Raw genomic sequence first — 6,000 nt, 5'->3', positions numbered from 1 at the left:
CAAGGGTAGTTTTCCACTACATGTGCTCTGCCTTCCCCGTGACGACAACTCGGCCGATGGGCTGCAGCCAATCAGGGAGTAATACGTCCTAGGCGGAGAATAATTCTCCTTAAAAGGGACGGGGTTTCGCCACCTTTGCTCTCTTGCTCTTGCGCTCTTGCGCTCTGGCTCCTAAAGATGTAAGCAATAGAGCTCTTGCTCTGGCTCTTGCTTCTTGCTCCTAAAGATGTAAGCAATAAGGCTCTTGCTCTTGCGCTCTTGCGCTCTGGCTCCTAAAGATGTAAGCAATAGAGCTCTTGCTCTGGCTCTTGCTTCTTGCTCCTAAAGATGTAAGCAATAAGGCTTTTGCTCTTGCACTCTTGCTCCTGAAGATGTAAGCAATAAAGTTTTGCCGCAGAAGATTCTGGTTTGCTGCGTCTTTCCTGGCCGGTCGCGAGAACGCGTGTAAGATAAGTCTACAATAAAATCAGTGAATTAATAGAAACTGGAGCTGGTAAAGTAGCAGTGGCTGCTTTTCCAGAGGACCCAGGTTTGATTCCCAGTACACAGTTGTGATTCACGGTCCTATGTAACTCCAGTTCCAGGGCATCAGATTCCCTCTTCTGGCTTCTATAGGCACCAGGTACATACGTGGTGCATAGACATACATGCAGGCAACACATACGGACATACAACTGGATATGATCAAACACACTTGTTTTTGTTTTGTTGTGTTGTGTTTGTTTGTTTGTTTGAGACACTGTTTCTCTGTGTAGTCTTAATAGCGTTCTCACGCCCGGCCAGGAAGAACACAACAGACCAGAATCTTCTGCGGCAAAACTTTATTGCTTACATCTTCAGGAGCTAGGAGCGCAAACCTCCAGCCCCAAAAGCGAAAGCCCCCCCCATAATCTTTAGGAGCCAGAGCTCCGGCGCGCCAAAGCGCAGAGCGCGCTCTATTGTTTACATCTTTAGGCAGCGAGCGAGCGCAGGGCGCGCAGAGCCAGAGAGATGCCAGCGAGAGAGAATGGCGGAAACCCCGTCCCCTTTTTTAGGAGAATTATATTTCGCCTAGGACGCATCACTCCCTGATTGGCTGCAGCCCATGGCCGAGCTGACGTTCACGGGAAAGGCAGAGTACAAGTAGTCGTAAAATACCCTTGGCACATGCGCAGATTATTTGTTTACCACTTAGAACACAGGATGTCAGCGCCATCTTGTGACGGCGAATGTGGGGGCGGCTCCCAACAGTGTAGCCCTGACTTTTCTAGAACTCACTATGTAGACCAAGCTGACCTCTAACCCTGTCTCTGCCTTCATGGTGCTGGGTTTAAAGGCATACCCCCACTGTACCCAGCTATGGCGCACACTTTTAATACCAGCACTTGTGAGATAGAGGCAGGTGAATCTCTGTGTCTGAGGCCATGTGTACATAGTGACTCCCAGGCCAGCCAGAACTATCTTACATTAACACTCCTCAAAAGAAAACTCACGAGCCGGGCATGGTGGCGCACGCCTTTAATCCCAGCACTCGGGAGGCAGAGGCAGGTGGATTTCTGAGTTCGAGGCCAGCCTGGTCTACAAAGTGAGTTCCAGGATAGCCATGGTTATACAGAGAAACCCTGTCTTGAAAAAAAAAAAAGAAAAGAAAAGAAAAGAAAAAGAAAGAAAGAAAACTCACCACTACAACAGAATGAACCCACAGTGCACATTTATGGCCTCATCGTTCCTGGGGGGTCTGGAGTCCAGGCAGGGCTGGGCAGGACATTCTGCTTAGGGGCTCATGGAGTTTCATGGAAGGCATTGTCTGGGACTCTGGTCTTCTCTGGTCATGGTAGGGCTGGAAACTTTTCTTGCTGTTGGCTACTGGCTGAAAACCATCCATAGCTCTTTAACAACAACAACAAAAACCAAGTTTTTTTGTTTTGTTTTGTTTTCATGATCTCACTATGTAGATCAGGCTGGCCTTGAATTCACAGAGATCTTTCTGCCTTGGCTTCCCAAGTGCTAGGATCTAAGGTGTGTGCATGTGCCAGCACGCCTGGCTTGATGTTCGTTTTTTGACATATGGGCCACTTGTTATATCAGAATTGATGAAGGCAATTTGGAAATAAAGGAAAACCCAGCCTGCCTGTCCAGAAGCAGACTTTCCTTTCATCAGACAACAAAAGAGGCTCTTAGGTTCTTAACCCTTGGCCCTGACCACAGCAGCTCCCTTCTTCAAGGAGAAAGACGCCTCCAAGACAAGTGCTATGACCTCAGGAACACGATTACCTCATGTGCATGAGAGCATGCGCACTCCATCACTTTTCCTATCCTTTGGTCAAAAGCAAGTCACAGCTCTTACACTCAAGGTGGAGAAACTATACAAAGGAGTAGGTACCAGAGAGCAAAGGTGGTGGGGACTACCTGAAGACCCTGTCTTATATAGCGTTTTGTATACTGTCAGTAAACTTCTGATGGCCTTTGGCAGGGCTGGCAGTCAAGGCTAAAAGGAAATGAAGAACCTGTCACTGGATCTCGGGGCAAGCAAGTGTAGCAGCAGGACTGCCACCTATGACAATGTGCAAAGTAGACATGCCTGAGGAACCGTGAGGCGTGGCACGGGCTTCATACTTGAAAAGTTCAAGGTATCGCCCTGTTTTAATTCTTGCTTAGATTAATTATTAGAGGTGAGATGTAAACTGGTAAGGGCAGTGCCAAATGAAAGAAAGTAGGATTTGATGGTTTTGAAAATTCCTAGGCTCTCCAGCAGGCAACCGCTAACAAGCAGCTCCTGGGAAAAGATGAAGAAGGAGAAAAAGAAGAGAAGGAGGAAGAAGAAGAAGAGGGATAAAAGGGGCTAGAGAGATGGCTCAGCAGTTAAGAGCATTGGCTACTCTTCCAGAGGTCCTGAGTTCAATTCCCACAACCACATGGTGGCTCACAACCATCTGTAATGAAATCTGATGCCCTCTTCTGGTGTTACTCATATGCATATAACAAATAAATCTATCTTTAAAAAAAAAAAGAAGAAGAAGAAGAAGAGGAGGAGGAAGAAAAGGAGGAGGAGGAGGAAGAGGAAGGAGAAGGAGAAGAATTATTTCAGGAAGTTGATGTCAAGACTGTAACTAGAAGGATTGGGCAGGCTGCCACCTATAACCCCAGCACTTGGGCAGCAGAGGCAGAAGATGAGGCAATCAATCAAAGTCATCCTTGGCTTTGCAGAGAGTTCTAGGTCAGAGTAGGATGTCTGAGGCCCTGTAACAGGCCTGGCAAAAATGAAGATATGTCAAAGAGAAACCTGTAATTCTCAAGTTGACTATCAGACTATTAAAACAATTGACCCAAAGGCATGGAATTTCCCCCCAGGAACATCGTGCAGGGGGGAGGAAAAGGCACCAGCTAGAGGGGGACTTACCTCCCAATAAGAGATTCCAGGAATTCTCGCCTGCCAGAGCACCTTCCATGAGGAGACTGCAGCCTGCATGATGATGGCTGATGGAGGGCGGGCCACACCCAGCTGGGGTGTTTACACGTGCATGTATCTCCTTGCTCCTCTATTTCAACTTTAATATCATTTCAGGACTCAAAATATAGACTTGAGGGCTTCACTGGATTTCTTTGTCCCTATCCCCAGTGTGGCTAACATTGAATAAATCTCCTTTGTCTTTAATTGGTTTATTTAGGATGGGTGGCTGGACCTAACTTGAGGCACAGCCTGTGACCCCTGTGAACTGTCAAATAAACTAAAATGAGAGAAAAATAAACTAGGTAAGATAATAAACATTTGTGATTTTATTTAATGTGTCTAGTGGTACTGGAGCTTGAATTTAGGCCTCACCATGTACCAGGCAAACAGTCCATCACTGGGTTACGTCTCCATCTTTCTTTTTTTTTCTTTTTTTTTTTTTTTCGAGACAGGGTTTCTCTGTATAGCCCTGGCTGTCCTGGAACTCACTTTATAGACCAGGCTGGCCTCGAACTCAAAAATCCACCTGCTTCTGCCTCCTGAGTGCTGGGATTAAAGGCGTGCGCCACCAACTCCCGGCCATCTTTCTTTTCTATGTTTTATCGTGAGACTCACTCTTACTAAATTTCCCAGAGTGGCCTGGAGCATCCTCTCTATCTCAGGCAGGCATGGAATTGCCATCCTCCTGCTTCAGCCTCTCAGGTGAGTAACTGGGACGGCAACGCTGTGCCGCTGGGGCTGTCGAAGTGTTTGTTATTTCAGTCATAAAAATTGTTGTTTTAAGACAAGGTCTCACGATGCCACCCAGGCTGGTCTTGAACTTACAGAGACACACCTGCTTCTGCCTTCTAAGTGCTGAGATTAAAGTATACACAAAAGTTCAGTTTTGCCAGTTTGTTTGTTTGTTTTTAGACAGAGCCATACTACATATGTCAAATGGCATGAACTCACTATATGGATCAGAGTGGCCTCCAACTCAATCCTTCAACCTCAGCTTCTCAAGGCATCCACCACCTCACTGTAACTATCAGAAGGGAAGGTATTTTAGGGAGATATATTTGTCCTATCAAACTATTAAAATGATGGACTCCAAAGGATTACATTTTCTCCAGGAATCTTAGGCTAGGAGAAGGGAAAGGCTGTAGCCTGGTGACAGCCAGAGGAGGAGCCTGCTTCCCATGAGGTGATATCACAGAGTTCTGACAAGTTATCAGGTCACCTGGCAGGGCATTGTGTGTCAGTGGTGGGTGGGGACACACCTTGACCAGGACCACTTAGTTAAGCATATCTCTTGCCCTATACTTAAACCTAAATCGTATGCCAGTACTTGGAGGCTGGACCTGAGACTCACTGTTTTTCTCCTCAATGTAGTCACATGGTCTTCTTTCTGTACTTTTTGCTATTATTTGCCTCTTTAATTAGCATGTTGAGGGTGGAGGACAGAGTCTAGTTTATTGGGACTCCCAGATTCTAAAAGTTCCAGTAACAGCACCTGGCGGATGCTTTGTTATAAGCAATTAATAAGTAATATAGTCACTGAGTAATATAGACACTGAGCTGAGCTGTGCCTAGCAACGTTTGTGTTTACTCTTCCCTGCGACCTCCTGTGGGGCATCAGATGTGTCATTTGTAGAAACCATTAGTATTTTCACTGTAAAGGGGAGATATAAATTATAACATTCAGAAGTCAGCCAAATTTTAAGGGTCCAGCCATCAACAGTTTTAGACTTGGATAACTTCTACATCTCACAAGTACCCAGTCTTGTGGGATATCTGTGACAACAGCACATAACTGAGTAAAGGGTATGGCTACATAATAACAAAAGCATTCTGGATGGGGGATGGAGAGATGGCTCAGCAGTTACAGAGGGCCAGGGTTCAGTTCTGGCACCCACATGGGGCAGATCACAATAATGTGTAACTCTGGCTCTGGGGGGAGCCAAGTCTTCCGGCCTCCGAGGCACCTGTGTTCATGTGCATGTATCCACACAATGTGTACACATCATTATAATATCAATAATAAAAGTCTTTGAAAAGTATCATCTACAAAGGCCGGGAGCTGGCTGGTCTTGCTTCGTGTACTGGAGTTTCTCAAGCCTGCTCTGCCATGGAGCGCCGCCTTCTTCTCATCCCTTGGGCTCCTCTTGGGGAGCAGCATAGCTCAGTACAGTTTGGCTTTTCCCAGTCATTTCAGATTTAACTGGGTCTTCTTTATTTTGTTTTTTTTTTAATTGTTGTTGTTGTTGGATTAACCCGCCCCCACACATATTGTGTCCACTGGCTATGAAGGTGTGTCCCTGTATTCTCAATTGTTAACTCATTCTCAGTAGCCAGTGAGTCTTTTGACTATGTGGTCCTTGTGACTTATTATTTATTACATGCTGTCCTGACATCTGGCATGATTTATAAGGCCCCCACTACAGTTTGATTATGCAGTCCAAACTGACTTACAGAGTTTGACAGACACCTTTCACCTGCTTAGGCATAGAACAGAGAATCAACATTAGGTGATTTGTATACAACACACATTTCATACAGGTGTTAGTACACAACTGTCCCTACAGTATTAG

This window comes from Mus musculus, chromosome 19, assembly GCF_000001635.26.
Source record: "Mus musculus strain C57BL/6J chromosome 19, GRCm38.p6 C57BL/6J".
NCBI lineage: Eukaryota > Metazoa > Chordata > Mammalia > Rodentia > Muridae > Mus > Mus musculus.
This window is presented reverse-complemented; position numbering follows the sequence as displayed.